Below are 19468 nucleotides of genomic sequence, written 5' to 3'. Positions count from 1 at the left end.
TTCTCTGTTATATGTTTCATTACAAATTTTATCCAACCATGTTATTCAATAGAGCCTCTTAGAGACACTAAAATGAAATTAAATGACAACATTAAGACACTGTAAGTGCATATAGTCTCTCCAATAATAAAATGCCAACAATAATATTGCTTTGATTCAAATATAATGTCATCAAATTAGTTTTAAGAGAAAATAAATTATTTTTGAGTTAAAATTCAAAAACATTAAAGTCAAAAGAATTGAGTCTGAAATCATATACATTTGTTTTTATGACTTAAACTTCAAAGAAATTAAAGCTCCAATTTGTTTATTCCATTTTATTCTTCTATTTTTAATCAAAGTGTTTTGGATACCTGGATCAAGATATCCTTGGCAGAAATGTTCAAGTCTCTTTCAGGCTCTTAGATTTTTATTAATTCAAAACCATGTTATTAGTGAATGATGCACTTACAGGACCATAGGATAGAAAAGTTAGCACTGTCATGTGATATCAAAAACTTTGAAAATTTGGAGATTTTGAAGAAATTTGTTAGAAAAATTGTTTGAAAGAAGCAAAAGCTACCCACCTCCCACTGCAGTTTTTAAGATTTAAAAATATCAATACTCCAGGACACTTCTCAGGAAGTAGTTTTACTGGGAAACAGGTTTATATCATGGTAACAACAGAGGAATAAACAGAAAAGTATGGATTTATTGTAAATTTCGGGGAGCATGGGGTAATACTTTTGGAAAATGGAGAAGTAGGAAAGATTGAATCACCTTCAGGAGATGTAAGACAATAAAATATGGAAAAAGAACTTCAGGAACTATTGATAACTGGTGCCTGGGAAAACAAGATTAGAGGCAAAGAGAATTAAATATAACATGCCTTAAAGGAAAACCAGTAATTACTTAAAATGTAAGCTTCGTGGGCATTGTTACAATAAACAAAGGTCTCATTTAGCCAGGACAGTATTAACAACTTATTGTCAAGGTTTCCATCATTTTAAGCATCTGTCTAGAACTTTTATTTAAAAATTCAGTAATAATTGCATAGATGTATATCAAAACTACTATGGTATTTTACATTTCAGTTCCTGACATAATTTCCTTTATTAGTATGTACAATACATGTGAAGAGAGTGCTTATTTAAACACATGATGAAATTGAAAAGACAAGCAGCGTTAACTTGTCCTTTCAATACTCTCCAGAAGCAATTTATCTAGCCTGTCCCTTCAAGGATAGCATTGTAGGATGTTCACAGATAAAATGAATGGCCCTTGAGCACTAGAGACCAGAGAGTCAATTCTGATCTCAGGTGATGACTGGAGAAACATTAGATACTACTACTGTACCTGCCAGTTACTTGATGCATCGACCAATAGTGTCATGCCCGTTTCATGTGGAGAGCTGTAAGAAGCCTGCAAGCAGTGCCAGAGGTATGCCATTTGTTGGATATGTGTGTGAAATGGAGGCTAGGCAGGCTTCTAGAAAGCATATTGTTATCAGTGAATGCATGATACCCAGAAAAAAAAAAATCAAATAAAGAAGCAGCAACATTACTTTAAAGTTCAAAGTTAGCGGTTAATTTTAGGGCATTTCCCCACAATGACAATAGAAATGTGCCACTATAGAAAGTGTGGTGTGTTTCACTCTGTGAATCATGACATTTCATTTAGATCAAATGACTTCTTTGAAATCAATTTGGTATGTTTTCAATTCCAAGTTCTTATGCATGTATGGGAAGTGAGACAATAACTGTGAATATATTGTCTCCCTTTAGCAGAAGAACGTCACAGTTAAATATGCCAGCTACTTACTGTGGTATAAGATACTCAAATAGAAAAAAAAAGTTATGTTGACTCAGATGGCTATGTGATTTTCAACTAGAGTGAAAGAGTCCTCGCAAATATTTTTAAACTTTATTCTGTTGAAAATAATTTTGAAATATTTTTCCTTAGATTACTTGCTATGAAGCAATACTCTGAGTAAAGCCACCCTATATAGTTTTTTTTTTCATGTTCAGTAGTTAAACCTCTTTATATGGAAATACACCCATCTTCTAACAAAATCTATATTGTTATAGAAATAAAGATCAGAAACATATTGTAATTTAAAAATACAATTTACCTATAATCTTTATATTGAAAGAATAAAGGGAGAACCAAAATATAGGAGATGCTAGTTCCCCAATTTCATTTCTAAGTTGAATTTAAATTCTTTACACAGAAGTACCTATGTAGTTTATTTTTTTTTTTTTTTTTTTTTTTTTTTTTTTTTTTTTTTTTTTTTAATTTTCTAGAGGCATGTCTTATTTATCTATTTGTTTGTTTGTTTGGTTTATACATGCACTGGGTACAGTCAGAAGCTGGGAGGGCGAGAGAATTCACCAGAGCCAGAGCGGGGAGCAGAGCAGGCAGAAGGACCGAAGTACACTGCTGAGGGGAGCAGTGGGCGGCAGGAGAGGTCTGCGCGCCATGTGGTACCCTCCTTTGGTGGCCGGGGAGCAGCCGGGGATCGAACCGGCGCCGCAGAGGCCGCGGGCAGCTTCGCAACCCAGCGCTCAACCGCTGCGCCACCTGGGAGGCCCAGTACCTATGTAGTTTAAACAGAGAATAAGATCTTGTGAGAATTCTCTTACTGGGCAAGGATATATTTTCATCATAGTTTCCTTTTCCTTTTCTCCCACCAAAGGTTTCTTTGTATGAGGAAAATATTAGATGGGATTGAACATACTTAATCTGAAATACAGAAGACTTCGATATTTCTGGAAGGAGAGTATTTAGAGGAGTCCTCTTAATATTCACTGCCATTATTGCAATGTCCCATTGGATTTTCATTAATTTTTTAAAAAAATTTATTTATTTATGGGCCTCCCTGGTGGCACAGCAGTTGAGCGCTGCACTGCAAAGCTGTCCACAGCTTCTGCAGTGCTGGTTTGAATCCCCTGCCAGGGAGAACCCCACATGATGCAGCTGACCTCTCCTGCATCGCCCACTGCTCCCCTCAGCAGTGTCTTCTGTCCATCTGCCTGTTCTGCCTCCCGCTCTGGCTCTGGTGAATTCTCTTACCCTCTTGTGCTTCTGACCTTTACCCCAGTTCTTGTATAAAATAAATAAATAAATCTTTTAAAAAATTATTTATTTATGCATACAAGAGCTGGGGTACAGGCCAGAGATGCGGGAGGGTGAGAGGATTCATCAGAGACAGAGCGGGGAACAGAACAGGCAGATTGACTGAAACACATTGCTGAGGGGAGCAGAGGGTGAGACAGGAGAGGTCTGCTGTGCCATGTGGTTTGCTCCCTGGCCAGCAGGGGATCAAACTCGTGCTGCAGAAGCTGCTGATTACTTCACAGTGTGGTGCTTAACCCTTTGTGCCACGAGGGAGGCCCCTGATTTTCATTATTAAGAAACTTTATTATTCCCACACAATAATATATCATTAAGTAATATATGCTTTGTTAATATTGGATAAAAGTTAATGTTATAAGGTATGTGCTATTTGTAATTATATACTGATATGGTGTGTTGTTTTTTAGAATTTAAAAGAGAAATTCTTTTAAATTTGGTTGGTTTCACTGATGTGTGGAATTTAGAGAAACTAAACAAAGGGTCACACAAAACCAAACTAAAAACAAACCTAGAGGGTCTCCCCGGTGGCACAGCGGTTGAGCAATGGGCTGCAAGACTGCCCGCAGCCTCTGCAGTGCCGGTTCGATCCCTGGCCACCAGCGAGGGTCCCACATGGCGCACAGACCGCTCCAGCCACCCACTGCTCCCCTCAGCAGTGTGTTTCGTCAGTTTACCTGTTCTGTTCCCTGCTCTGGTGAATTCTGTCACCCTCCCTTGCTTCTGACTGTACCCAGTGCTTGTGTAAATAAATAAATAAATCTTTTAAAAAACAAAAAAAACCTAGAAAACTGACTGCAAATTGAGGCTACCAGAAAGGAAGATAGGTGGTAGACAGCAAAGTGTGGAGGGGTCCAATAGACTATGGTGGAGATCAAGGGGTTCCTTGGTGGGGGCTGTGGTGTGGTAACGTATATCAGAATGACCTGATCCTATCCCTTTGAATCATATACAGTGTTGTAAGTCAATTTTACCTCAATAAATATTAATAAACAAGCGAGAGCATACAAAGAAATTATATTAAAAAATTATATAGTAGAGAAAATAACTTACAGATAAATTTCCTGGAGTCTAATAACAAAAATTACTTTGCTCATTCCTTTGCCATGGAGACACCTAGGTCTCCAGAATTGTAAGTCTATCAAATTGATTTACATTTGTCTTCTGGACACAACTACATAACTGGAATATGAAAACTCTGATTTCCTCTACAGTGATATAAATTGATTAAATATTTTTTTCCTCTAATTTAGTATCACTGTTTATGAAAACTGCATTTTAGGATAATTCTAACATAGATCTAATGTAAAGGATTTCTGGATAACAAAGGTAGAATAAATTTATGTTATTTTCAATGAAAATAAATGTGTACTCTGTAGGATTTACAGAATGAACATAAGCAACAAAATGTGTTTTAATATCATCCAGAGGAAGCCTTTTTAGTGTCCTCAATCTAAAGAGCATATTGAATATTTTGTACAAGAAAATCAATTGTATTCAATACTTCACCTTAATTATTTTCATGCTCAAGTATTTAAGAGTTCAGGGAACTATTCCAAAACAAAGTATAGCAGCAGATTTCAAACAATTATGTTACACTTATTGAGCGATCAGCTAGTGTGAGGTATAAAAGAACATAACCAAATTAGACACAGCCTGGAAAACACAAGGTAATACACTTGGGGAAAACCAATCTAAAGGAAGAGCTCACGGGGGGTTGAATCTGAGAGATATATAAGATATAGATGAGGCAGTGAAAATAGTAGATAGCAAATTTGATACAAACTTGATACATGGTGACAATAAAGGCACTGCAATTTGGAACTACAAAAGGCAGACATATCCTACCAGGATTTAAAGATAATGGCTTTTTTTACACAGCATCTAGAGTGTTGGCCTGAATTAAGTCTCTGCCAACAACCAGAGACAAATATCTAATAAGTGTGTGGAATCCACAGAGATAGAGAAGTAGTTATTTAGGGCTAACAATGAAGCCAAGTGGCTGTAGCGATGGGTATTCTTCAGATGGTGTGCTCTGAAAACCTGTGTTTTTTTTTTCCCCTTTTGCTCATCATGGGAGTCTCTTCCACCAACTATATTTGAGCTGTTGATGGTCAGATTTGATCAAAGCTCTCGCTGTGTTATCTAGTGAACAATCACCATACCAGCTTTTCCTATCTCCTGTATGCCTGGGAGAGACTTGAATATACTTTCTAAGTAACAAATATTGTTCAATAAGTTAAGTTTTGTTTGGAAATCTCACTTACTATTTTTTTTTAAGATTTTTTATTTATTTATTTATAGAAGCACTGGGTACAGTCAGAAGCGCTGGAGGGTGAGAGAATTCACCAGAGCCAGAGCGGGGAGCAGAGCAGGCAGAAGGACCCAAGTACACTGCTGAGAGGAGCAGCGGGTGGCAGGAGAGATCTGCGCGCCATGAGGGACCCTCCTCTGGTGGCCAGGGAGCAGCTGGGGATCGAACCGGTGCTGCAGAGGCTGCGGGCAGCTTCGCAACCCAGCGCTCAACCGCTGAGCCACCGGGGAGGCCCTTATTTACTATTTCTGACCTAGAATTTTCTCATGTCTGAAAATTCATAGTAAATAACCAATTCAACAGTAGCAAAAACTGTATCTGGAAGATGTTCATTGCAGTATTATAAAATTACAAAATAAATAAGAAATAATTTGAATTGCAAGCAAAATAAAGAAAAGCTGAGTAAAGTATGCTACAGTAGCATGGACATGGATTGACAATGTGAGGGCATGCACACATTATAGCAGAAACTAATGAGAAGTGATATAAAAAGTGATGTGTTTAAATGAGAAATGCCTAATTTAACAATGCTTTTTGTAAAAATTGATTATAATTGAGATATGCCTCATGTAATTCATTATAAAAGTAATGTGTTTATTTTAAAACTGGAAAAGATAAGGATATAGGAAAAATAACAAAATAAAAATTCTTTACTCAGAGAAAATCGTTTATTATGATTTAAGTACATTCTTGGGTGAGGTATAATTTAAATCACTTTATGCAATGCTTTGTAACTAGCTTATATTTAATATTTTAACTTTAAATTGTGTTCTTCAGAAAACGCTGTCTGAATGTATGAATTTAAATGGCTTTGAACATTCCATCGATATCCATACCATGATACACTTTTAATGCCTAAAAAATTAACTTTCTAATGTCTAGATAAAGAAATAATACTGTGTGAAATTCTATTTCACATAGGCTATTTCAGATTACACATTATTTTTATAGGAGAAAGTTCTAGAAAATGTGTTATTTGATAAAATGGTATCTATTTTTAAGGTTTGACTCAAAGTTATCCAATTGTTTCAAGAAAATCTTCACCAATGTCATTCCATTAAGTGAGTTATAAAATATTTCTTGCTTCATTACTATCTACAGATACTGTCCTTTTGAAAAAGGAAAGATAATTAAAAAACTGTAAAGTTGTATCCCATTGAATGCTTTTCCTTTTTATAAATTGAAATATGCTAAATTACATTGGTATAGGCTCATGAGCTTTATAAAATGAATAAATCTGTGTGACCTCCTTCCAAATCAAGAAATAGAAACACAGATGTCCCTTTGTGCCAACTCATGGCCACTATTCTTCCCAAAATTATAGTCTGTTTTGACATCTAACTCCTTTAGTGTCAATTGCTGGTGAAACCAAAAGTCATATGAAATGAAATCACCGTTTGTTTGGTGCATGACTTCTTTCACGTAACACTATATTTGTGAGATTCATCCATGTTGTTACATATAAAAATGCGCTAATTCTCAGTATTCTAAAAAATTGCATTGAACAAAAGAATGTAATTTTTCCCTCCATCCTACATGTAATTGATGTTTTTGTTGTTTCTAGATTTTGTCTTTAAAGTTTTGTGATGCTTTGAACATTCTCATATATGAATATTCTCATATATGACATTTGGTAAACATATGTGTCTATTTCTGTTAATATGCGGTTCAGAGTAGAATTGCTGGGTGAAAGAGCACATGTATGTTAAGATAGACAATGCCTAACAGTTTCCCAAAGTCCTACAAGCAGTCTATGAGAATTCCAAGTGTTCCACATCCTTGTCAACACTTCATATTATCTATTGTTTTCATTATAGAGATTCTGACGGATATATGTGGTTCCTCATTGTAGTTTTAATATATATATTCTTACAACTAATGAAGCCAAACTTCAATATGTTTATTGGATATTAGGACATTACATTTTTAAATATTTTTATATTTTTTTTACATCATTGTTCGTTTTTCTACAATGCTTGATTTCTCCTCTCAGGTGTAGTTACCATAAAATTCCCACCACCAATTCACCCATGCCCAATCACCATAGCCCCTTCTGCTCTTCCCGCCCCTGTTTTGATCCCTCTCCCTCTAACCTGCAGAATGTCTCTGATTTATAGTTGCCTGCTAGTTTCATTTTTTTATTTAGGGACATTTGTGTGTGTGTGTGTGTGTGTGTGTGTGTGTGTGTGAAACATCTGTTGAAGCCCATTTCTTTATTGGATTTCCTGCCTTTTAAAATTGACCTATGGGGCGTCCCCGGTGGCGCAGCGGTTGAGCGCTGGGTTGCGAAGCTGCCCGCAGCCTCTGCAGCACCAGTTCGATCCCTGGCTGCTCCCCGGCCACCAGAGGAAGGTAACACATGGTGCGCAGACCTCTTCTGCCGCCCGCTGCTCCCCTCAGCAGTGTACTTCTGTCCTTCTGCCTGCGCTGCTCCCTGCTCTGGCTCTGGTGAATTCTCTCACCCTCCAGCGCTTCTGACTGTACCCAGTGCATGTATAAACAAACAAACAAACAAACAAATAAATAAACATGCCTCTATTAAAAATAAATAAATAAATAAATAAATAAATAAATAAATAAAATTGACTTATGACATCTTTTTTGGTATACTTTAGATATGTCTTATGTCAGATATACCCCTTGAAAATATCTATTGCATTTTATAGCTTGTTTTATTAATTGATTTTTAAATTCTTATCTGTGTCATTTGATGGATAGAAGTTTTTAATTTTAGAGACAATCTATATATTGTTCTTATTTTATCTTTTGTTGTTACCACTATAGTGCCCTTCTCAGGAAAGCATAACTTACTTCTAGTAAATGAGGAGATAATCTTTATGATTTCATCTAAAATCTTTATTGTTATACCATTTATGTTAGATTCAATCCATGTGGAATTTATTGTTGTGTACAGTGTGGAGTGTGTTAGATTTCCTTTTCCTTATTTTTAAATTTATATGAGGAGGTTATTTTCAGTAAAATTTAAAAGCTGTTCCAGCACCATTAATAGAAAATTCGATCCTATCCATACTGTTAAGGATTCATTTGGTAAAGAAACAAACAAACTAGCAAAAACATTAAAGAAATTCAGATAATTGTACAAATGGACCTTTTCTGTTTTATCTTTCTTTTGCATTTTTATTATACTGTCTAATTAAAATATCTTTGAAATTAGTCAATATCTGGGAGCATATATCTTCCAGTTTTATTTTTTACTTTAAAATGCCTTGTTAATTGTGCCTTTTTGCATTTCCATATGAATTTTAGAATCAGCTTGTTAATTTATGACTTTCATTGTTTACTTGGAGAAGCCAGCTGTTACTCCTGTTGTTGCTAATTTGTAATTAATGTAACCCCCCACCCCTACTACCTACTGCCTGAAGATCTTCACTTTGACTTTGGTTTTCAACAGTATTAAACTGACAATCCTATTTTTTTTAGATTTGCGTTTATTTGATTACTAGTAAAACAAATATTTTATAACTTTTGTGATCCTTTTTACATCCTTTATGTGAATTGTCTATGGGCAGATTTAATTTTTGATACAAAGAAGTGTTTTCTGGTGATTAAATTTTGTCAAAGATAAAACAATATATTGTAAATCTTCCATTTGTATTTTAATTGTCTTAAGTTTTGCCTAAGAAAGATACTTATTAGTAAAATAATTTATGCTTCACATAAGAGTACTCACCTGCATAGGAAAAAATAGAGGAAGAACAAAAAATCCACAACTCCACCATCCAAAGATAATTATCATTAACTTCATGTGAGTATTATTCCAAACATCCCTTTGTTTATAGAAATTGACAGAACAAAATATAGATAGCAATCCTGAGGCTGGTTAGCATTATCTATTAGTTCCCACTTGTTTCACAACCATCCCAGGCCTGGTAGGTTCACCATTGCTTTTAGTGATTTAAAGGAGAATTTTGGAGCCCTTGACATCATTTTCACAGGCTTTAATGGTAAGCAGGGGAAACAAGCCAGCAGAGAGATAGCAACTTGAGCTCCCAGTGAATCTCTGTTTGCTTTCTCTGGGTGATCTCTTCCTCCTGTAGCCATGGCTTGGCCTCTCTTAGTTGCGCTGAAGTAGCTGTCTGAGTACTGAGTAATGCCATCTTTATATCCCTGACCTCTAGACTCTAGTGTGCACACACCTATGCTCAGATGCCCATAATCAGGCAAATGTGCCACACACCCACACACCCTCTATGTTAACAAGGTCAAGGCCTCAGGTAATAGCCAGAGAGGCCAATGGTGTAAAAGCCTGACCAACTTCATTTACCCTACTCTACTGCTAAAGGAAACCAAAAACTCCAGAAAAATGATTGAGCAACTGTGTCAGGCTTTTGAATTTTCATATTGCTTCCAGAACTGCTGTTTCATTTGAATTTCACAGTGCTATGGAGGAATATGAAAGATATATTATCATGAAAACAGACATGATGAAACTGAGACATAGAGAAGCTAGTGACTGGACTATGGTGATGACCATGGCAGAACTTGATTTAGAATCAAAGTCCAGTATTTTGCTATATGCAATATATTTTATAGTGTGAATGGTAATAGAACATGCTAGCATGATTTTTGCCACTTTGGTTTATTGATTATTTGAATTGTAGGCGCTTATATGCAGGGAGAAATGTTCTCTAAATTCTTCTTATCTGCTTAAAGACAGACCTTCCAAAACCATCTCAATTGGTATAAATTCCCTCCTTGGAAATTTCATCAAGTAAGGACGATTAACTCATCACAAGGGAGACTAGAATTCCATACTATACTCAGAAAAACCTGTCACAAACTACTCCTCCTAATTATTCCTGTAAGTGCCCAATAGCTTTCCGAAAAGTCATTTAACTCTCCCCTATGAGTCCTACACCTCATCTTCCTTTCTCTATCAAGATTGCATTTAATCCTGAATTTTAAGTCACCTTAGGGAGGTAGTCATTGTCCCCCAGTATCATGAATCCAAAGTGTATATATTAATAAGCTTGTTTGCTTTTCTCATGTTAATCTATCTTTTATTACAAGGATCTCAGCTAAAAACTCAGAAGGGTAGATGGAAAATTAGTTTTCCTCTCCTACAAGTAATTGTACTTGTTCTATCCTGGAACATTAATTTGGTTATCAGCTTTCAATCTTCTGATAATTATTTTTATCAAATTAAAAAAAATAGATACCTGTGTATCTAATCATTTTAACTTTATATTGTGTCTGTTCCATTTATTAAATTTAGAAGAGAAAATTGATGGAAAAAGTGTTTTTGGAAAGGTCTTTGTAAATATTTTGTTTATACAGAATTCTGACACTGGAAAATCATTCCTCACATGATGCATATTTCAAGTAACAACATTGTCTTTTGTTACAGCTAAGCTAATCTTATTTTGTAGTTTATGATAAAATTGAACCTAATATCTACATTTGTTATAAAAATTATTCTATTTTCCAAACTAACTATAATGTCAAATATTTATTTATTTATTTATGCATACAAGAACTGAGGCACAGGCCAGAGGTGTGGGGAATGAGAGGATTCACCAGAGACAAAGTGGGGAACAGAACAGGCAGATCCACTGAAACACACTGCTAAGGAGAGCAGCAGGCAAGTAAGGAGAGGTCTGCTGCACCATGTGGGTATCTCCCTGCCCGGGGATTGAACTCATGGTACAGCGGCTGCAGAAAGCTCCATAGGTTGGGTCTTAACGCCTTGTGCCACCAGGGAGGCCCAATAACTATAATTTTAAAAATAATTATGCTAAAGAAAAATTTTATGTATTTAGTTCAGTACATAATTCTACTTTTCAAAGATAATATAAAATTCTTTCTCCTGAAACACTTCTAGTGATAATTATATGTCTTATTATCAATTAATGCATGAATTTGTATCTTTACATTAATTTACATAATGTACATTTATTCTTTTTCTCTTTTCAGTTCTAACATTATCTATTTGAAGCAAGTTGATGTCCATCACCAGGTGAGAGACGATTATAATTACTCTTCAGTTCATCCTTCCAAGCAAAAGGAAAGGAAAGCACTCTTTCTGTATATGTATGTGTGTGAGTATATATTTCCTTAATAATCATGTCAGAAAATGAAGTGTAACTGTAAAAGGAATGGAGTGACTTCTAGCTTGCCTATATTGACAAAAATGAATTTTCTATATTTCAAAGGAATCACAATGCATTTCAACAAAAGTCTTTGATTTCAGGAATAATTTTGTTATTGTATTTTAAATTTGGAGATTTCCTAATAATATAAAAATTTTTGAAGTAACTGAAACAAATAATGAGTGTCACAGAAAATTAAGCAAAAACTTAAGGTACTCTATATCAAGAAGCACTGAGACTATATTTGTGGAGTTTTGGCTTTTCCTCCTTTACACTCACTTAAGAAACACTTGGGAATAAAGAATCTGTAAATATAAATTGGGATGCTACAGTGTCATCTTTGTGACATACATTTTAAACCCATGTACTATGCATTTAAACTCAAGAAAATGTGGACTTTCCTTCCCTGAGGTAAACAGATGTTGCCAGAAACACTGCAAGTACTTTGGAAATGAATTATTGGTGGAAGTATAAAAATTTATATTATAAAATAACCATATTTATATAATTTTGAATTTAAATGAGTGCAGTTTTAGTGCTTTTCATTTTCTTGTATTAAAATTTTGTCAAATACTTATGGTAAGAAGACTGTAATAGATTACTTCCATATTAAATTTTGTAGTTTAATAGGCTAAAGAAGCCTAAAACTTAGGAGAATAAAAAAAGGTGATCTTTTAAAATAACCTGCCTCCTCAGGGACTCCCCAGAATACAGGAGCTTGCTGCAGAATCTCAGTGAGAGAAGAACATACATAATATTCATTTGGATTTATCCCTGAAGGAAAGACCCAGTCCTGAGTGGAAATATCAGGAATGGATCTGAGACCCATTGGGGCAGAGCTATGACTACTGTGGAGCAAAAATAAATAATTAAATAAAACACTCCCCTCCATCTCTCAACTGAAAATGTCAAAATATACAGATCATTAAAGGATGAACTCATTCAATCAACATATGGCTAAGGAAACCTTAGCAAAAAGGTGTTTGTAAATATTAAATGATGTTTAATTGAGATTCTAAGACTCAACATGGGTGTGAGGGCAGAGAGAATTATATTATTTGTTGCAACTAAAAAAAATGAATGAAAGAGAGAAGAAAAAAGAAAGAAAAGAGAGAAAAGAGGGGGAAAGAGCAGAATTACATTTGATACAAAAGGTGGAAATTAAAGAAAATACTTTAAGGCTTAAAGGGCAAGTAGAAATCTAATATAGACCAAAAGATTTATAAATATTATGTAAAGACACTACCATAAGAAGACTACTATATAAAAAAAAAAATTGAGGGGCCTCCCTGGTGGCGCAGGTGGTTGAGCGCCCTACTGTGAAGCTGTCCACAGCCTCTACAGTGCCGGTTCGATCCCGGCTATCGAAAATCCCACATGGCGAAGCAGATCTCTCCTGTCTCATCCGCTGCTCCCCTCAGCAGTGTGTTTCGTCAGTCTGCCTGTTCTGTTCCTTACTCTGTCTCTTATGAATCCTCTCACTCTCTCGCACATCTAGCCTATACCCCGATTCTTGTATAAAAATAAATAAATCTTTTAAAAAAATTGCCATTAAATATCAATGGAAATTCAGACAAAACCAAACCAAAGACATGTACCCCCTCCCAAAAAAAAAAAAAAAAAGAAATCAGAGAAAGCAAATCACATAAAGACCCACAATAAATAATACATATAAACAAAACTTGAATTGAGACATATGACTCATATAAATAAATAAATATAATTGCCTTAACACACCTACTAAAAGCAGAGAGATTACAGATTGAGTCAAAAAGAAAAACTAGCAGTAAGTTTTATATAATAAATATGTCTAAAAGTGAAATCAAAAGTCAAAAGGAGATGAATCAAAATACTTGATAATGATTTAAAATGAAACCAGGTCTCATGATATTAATATCTGACGTGGAAGAATTCAGTGCAAAGACCAATAAACAAGATAAAGGATTCTTTATAGAGCAAACATGTTACATTTCAAAATGAAAATTGAATTTATGAATTTTAGCACTAAGTGACATAGTGCCCACTCTTACAATATTGAAATCAAAGGAGGTGAAAAGAAAACTAGAAACCAACTAAGTAAGACAGGTCTTTGAAATATCTTTCTGAGTCTAAGATAAAACATGGGTATAAAAGTAACTGAGCATATGGTTGCCTTGCTGGTGGGTGTGCTGTGGTGACATGCATCTGGGGAGATATGATCCCATGCCTCTGAATCACATTTTGTTGTTAACTAATGTTATCTCAAAAAGAAAAAATAAATGCAGGAAAAATAAAAAGAGAGCGATGGCAGATTGGCCCTGGGTAAAACATTCACTTATCCAAGTGAGAGTTCTCTGAGTAAATTTTATGGACTTTTCTACCTTTGAAAGAAAGGAATGTTTCCCATGAGAAAACATGGGATTCTTAACATCTGAACTAGTAAGCCATTTTACACTGAATAAATAAAACTGCAAGTTTTGGGAAAATTTCAAGTGAGAAAGAAATATAAGTACCTTCAACCCCTTATGTTTGAAGCCAGACATCCACCCTAAGAATGCAAACTTTTATTTCCCATCTTCTTGAAGGTTTGAATTTGATTTCTTTATATGTAATTTCAAGTTCAGACTGATGTGGGGCTTTATTTTAACAAATACAAAATTTTATCTCTATCGCTCATCTTCATGTATCGTGTTCACATTTAGAAAATGATTATCAAGGTAATTTATCCTCACAGAGAAAAAAGTGTATGAGTGAGGAATATTGAAGTATTATGTCCATGTGTACAAAGGCACACATAAACAGTTCTGGAACACTGGATTTTACATCCAGGTTTTTCACAAGGGAGAGCTCTTCACATGGACCATGTAATTTCCTGCAATTCAACCTATACCTACTCAGTACAACTCATAAGTGTTGGGAGGCATTTCACACTGACATGTAAAAGAAACTGATGGTATAAGCAACATCAGCAGACATGTGGTCAATACCAGCAGATTTTTAGAAGATAGATTTCCGCAAGGTATACCTTGTGATTTCCATGTCATATCGAAAACTAACTCTAGATTTAAATTGCTATATCTATAGAAGTACCTCTACAGCTATCACTAAGTTAGTCCAAGGATCCCACTAAGGAAATAAAGTTTGAAGTTTCAGCAATAAATGTTCTAAAATATGTGGTTGCCTGAGCAGGAAGAAACCAGCTGTGTCCCTCAGAGCAGTTAACACTAATGGCTCTGCAGAGAGGTAACAACAAGGACACTTATAATGGAAACTCTCAGATACTCGATGCTGAAACTTCTCTTCAAGATAGAGTTAAATAGAAAGTAGTAAACAAATTTTTCCTTTATTTCTTCTCATATTTTAAATCAATTAATTTATTTAGGCAGAAGAATGGTTTTTGCTCCATTTCCCTCTCAATGAACGCTTTGTCTGCAATACTCCAGGCAATTCCAGCCCTGAATTCCTCTGGAGAATATAGTTCTTGCTGAGCAGTGCTGCAAATGTTGGCATGTTCAGCATTATAAAAATATATATAGTAGAGATATACTGAATCATTGGATCAATTATATAATATAAACTTATATTGCAGAAGATACTAAACTTTAATATGAAACAAAGATGAAATACCTTTCATAAATACAAAAATAGAAAAGAACATGTAAACATAAGGATATCATCCATAGTTTAATTTCTTTCTGCATCACAAATGTAATGAGGACATTAGAGCATCAAATAATGAAATTTGTATCCATAAGAGAAAGAGAGATTGAAAGATACAAGAAAAGAGTAGGGAGAGGAAGAAGGTGGGGGAGGGGGGTAGGCAGGGAGACAGGCAGGTAAGCACAAAAGAAAAATAGATGGGAAGAAAAAGATTTTAGTTATTGAATGAACATTATTCTTTAGCTTAAGAATAAACTAAATGAGGTGACTTAATAATCTAAGTTTAAAACACCTAAAATAATATTATACTAATGTTTATAGCTAAATGCTTTATAAATTAAAAATCCATGAATTAGAAAATGCTATTTTGTGACAAAAAGCTCTGGTGGGTTATTTAGTTTCTATAAATGGCAGTGTGTGTGTATCATTTGATGAAAGTTTTAGAGTAAAATCAATTATCTAATTTTTAAAATTTAAAATTGTACCAAAATCCCCACATGATTTTTATCATTCAGATGTGGTTAAATGCCTGTATGGTGCCTGGAATATATACCTGGAAATTACAAGAAGTTCTGAATTTTGAAGTAACATTTATACCTAGACATTCTATGCTTTTTAGGAAAGTTTATATATTTTTTTAATTTTTAATCTGTATGCCCTAAAGTGACTTTTGATGCCAGCAAAACTTCTGTTTTGTTTTTTTTTTTAAGCAAGATTTTCTGGCTTATTCATGAAGACTACATGATATAAGTATAAACATGTAGCAACAAAAATCATCCACTTAAATTCCTCATGTTGTTTGTAACCAGTGTTTTTTAAGATAAGACATAAATTGGTGACACACATTGCAGTTGTCTGGTTGAAAGATGATAGTTACAGTTGTTATTTAATCTATAAACAATATGGTAAGCTGCATTTTACAAAGACCAAAAGGATTATATATTATTCAGATAACACCATCAGTAATGCACTTTTACAAAGTTCCCTGTAAATTGATAAATTGTTCATGTCAGATTTACAACATTGTTAATGTCAAATATTTGAGTATTTGATGTAGAATTCTCCATCGTCTTTTCACTGTCTAGGAGAATTCTATTTTAAACTATTACACTCCAAATAAGTGACATTCGTTGGCATGGTAAAGAGCAACATCATATTAACCTGATTAAACATTTATAAGCACATAACTATTTTCTTACTCTATAGAGTCATCTTCCTTGAGCAACCAAGCTGTAACAACTACTTTGTGGAGAAAAATTCTATGATGTTCCTAATAGAGTATATTCGTACACTTGAAAATGTCATTATTACCCATCCATCAACCCTAGTGAAGTTATGAAACTTCATTTCACTAGAGGCCTTGACATTACATTGCTCACTGTTTGTTCTGCTTGTCAGCACTTTATGTCACTAATGGACAGGCAGTCGAATCCAAAATCTCAATTTTTTTCTTAATGGAGATATTTTTTTCCCATTCAATCATCTGCTCATGTGGTTCATAATATGCCTGAGGGTACACAGCCAAATCTAAGTAATAAGTCTGTTGAGCTTGACTGAAGAATGGTATTGGATGATGGGGCTAATTTCTGTGCACCTGAAAATGCTTTTTTCTGTTATATTTATGCTTTGCATTTAATAAGAAAGAAGAGTCCAGCAATGTGTTAATGTATTTGAATTTTTATTATTGTACACCAGTTATAGAAATAACCATATTCATTTATTTCATGTGAAGAATTTGAATGCAATGAAGGTAGAATAATTTTATTACTGTATGTAAATGGATATTTAGACAAAGGGAAAATATCATCCACAATTTGATATAAAAATAATTTTGAATAAAATTTCTCTTAGAGAATTTTTTTTAACATTTGTATCACTAAATAAGATTCTTATTATAATTTAAGAAAACAAGAGTAAGTGGAACACTCACCTTTTATTACTTGGATCAAGAAAGCTGTCCACTTCACAGTAATTTTCATACAGGAACTTGCTAGCAAGAGGCAGCATTGCTTATAAATATCACATTATTTATTACTTAGAGTGGTGATTTCATAGGAACTTTAAATATGAAAGCAAAATATTTAATGCCCCAAATAAGGGGGAAAAAAAAGTGAGGGTTTGCTCGCATAATCTGGTGAATGTGGAAGCTTGAAAGGACATGGGGGGGTCTTTTTGGAAAGTTTCATGGGGTAAAAAATGGGGGTTGGGATTAATGATATAAATTTTTTTTTTTATTTTTCCATTTTACAGAATGAAATGGTTTTTTTCGTAGATCCTGCTTGACGGTGATATTTCAGCAGAAGACATTCATTTGTAAGCTTCAAATCTTACAGTACCCTGGTGTCTAAGCTAGGGAACCCCACAGTGTCCATAGTGAGGGTTTCCAGCAAGAAAGTTCACCCTATTACTGCCTTGTTTCTAGCTACTTAAATCTTATGATGGAAGAGAACAGTTTAAGCTGGTCATAAGCAAAGAAAGGGAAAAGTGGTCAGCCAAAAAGAAAGAAACAAAAAAGCAGTGACTGCCAAAAATGAATATACTGGTTTTTCAAGGGCATCTTAGAGGAACAAACTAACACTCTTAGCTAATCCTCCCTTATTTTTGCATAATTGATGAGAAGTATTGGGGATAATAACTAGAAACATTTTTCTTCTGAAACTGAGAATTGAACTGAAACTAATTTGCAAAGTTCCCATAAACATTTTATTTGAATGATCTTGTAAAAAAAAAAAATGATGTAGCATCTTCTGATAAACTGACTAGGTGGCCACTGTCATTTGGTTCACAGTTCATAGACTAAACTTACTACTTTGGGGTTTTTTTGCTGGAAATCAGAGAGTGATGGTTATTTCTGAATCAGATGAGCCAGAGATTATACAATATTTGAGGGCTCCCACACAATGGACCAAACTGAGAACTCTGTTAGGGCAGATGGATGAAGGTGAGGGGTGATGTTTTCATAACTTATGTCTGTATGCTGTAGTTTATTTTTTTAATTTATCAAATGTGGGCATGGGTGGAGCTCAAAAAATAAAGTAAAAAAAGGATGGTAGTGAAAATAAGAATCATATAGTGGTGTATAATGTATTGAATGATGGTCCTACAATACAATCTATTTGGGAAAAATGTTTTGCTCCTGTAATGATAAGCTCAAGATAAGATCATCCTGGTTTATCCTAAATCCAATGACAAATGTCCTCACAAAGGACACAAAGAAGAGATACACACCACAAGGAGAAGATCCTCTGAAGGTGGAGGAAGAGTAGATGGTGCAGTCACAAGCCATAGGGTGCCTAGAGATATAGGAGGGCCAGGGGGATTCACATCTAGAGTCTTCTGAAGGACCATGACGCCACTAATACCTGCTTTCAGACTTCTGCATCCAGAACGACAAGAGAATATATTTTGTTGGTTTATGTTACCCAGTTGATGATCATTTGTCACAGTAGCCCTAGGAAACCATTACAGGGTTATGTGGTAGCCAAAGTTTATCTTCTATGAAGCTTCAAATGAACTGATTGAGCGAAGCTTTGTAGTGTGTACTTACTTAAATTTGCACAAAAGACCAATCTCTGGGAGACATGATTGTTTAAATATACGTAGTCTACCCAAAGTTCACTCTTCTGTGACTGTGACTGAGGCTTACTATCTAGGCAGGTGCACTTGGAAATGGCCCTAACACAATTTTGTGATAGCTCCTTGAGACTTGGACAGTAATGACCTAGAGTGAGTAAATATGTTACAGAAGAAAATGACACATTTTATTCTACATTCAAGCAATGGTCTCAAAATTTTAAGTGACATAAACATTTGAGTAAGTGTTATTTTCAATGATCACATTTCGCCTTATGGTGTCTCCTAAAATTTATAATGGGGTACTGGGTCAGAGGCAGAAAGACTGGAATCTTCCCTTCTAGCATCTGCTACATTGCCTGTGTTAAGAAATATAAAGTAGGAAGGTTATAGTGTCAAGAAATGAGCTTAAAGACAAATAAATTATGTAAAAAGTGGAAAGAACACGTCTTTCGATATGATGTAATTGTGAATCTCAGTTATATATCTGTTTATACTAATAGCAAACTCATTTTCTTGGCCATGAGATGAAGAATTCCAAATATGACCATTGTAAATGACACAGAGGTTCATGAGAGGATGTTTATGCAGAATTACACACTATTCTAGAATTACCATGCTTTTCTTAAAACATTTATTATCCTGAAGAGACACTGGACCTAGGCAGAGCTTATAAATTACACTGGCATAAAGGGAAAATGGTCTCTGAGAAATAGTGTAG

This window comes from Talpa occidentalis, unplaced genomic scaffold (assembly GCF_014898055.3).
Source record: "Talpa occidentalis isolate TD23 unplaced genomic scaffold, MPIMG_talOcc4v2.1 talOcc4.2, whole genome shotgun sequence".
Lineage (NCBI taxonomy): Eukaryota > Metazoa > Chordata > Mammalia > Eulipotyphla > Talpidae > Talpa > Talpa occidentalis.
Note: the sequence above shows the minus strand (reverse complement) of the source record.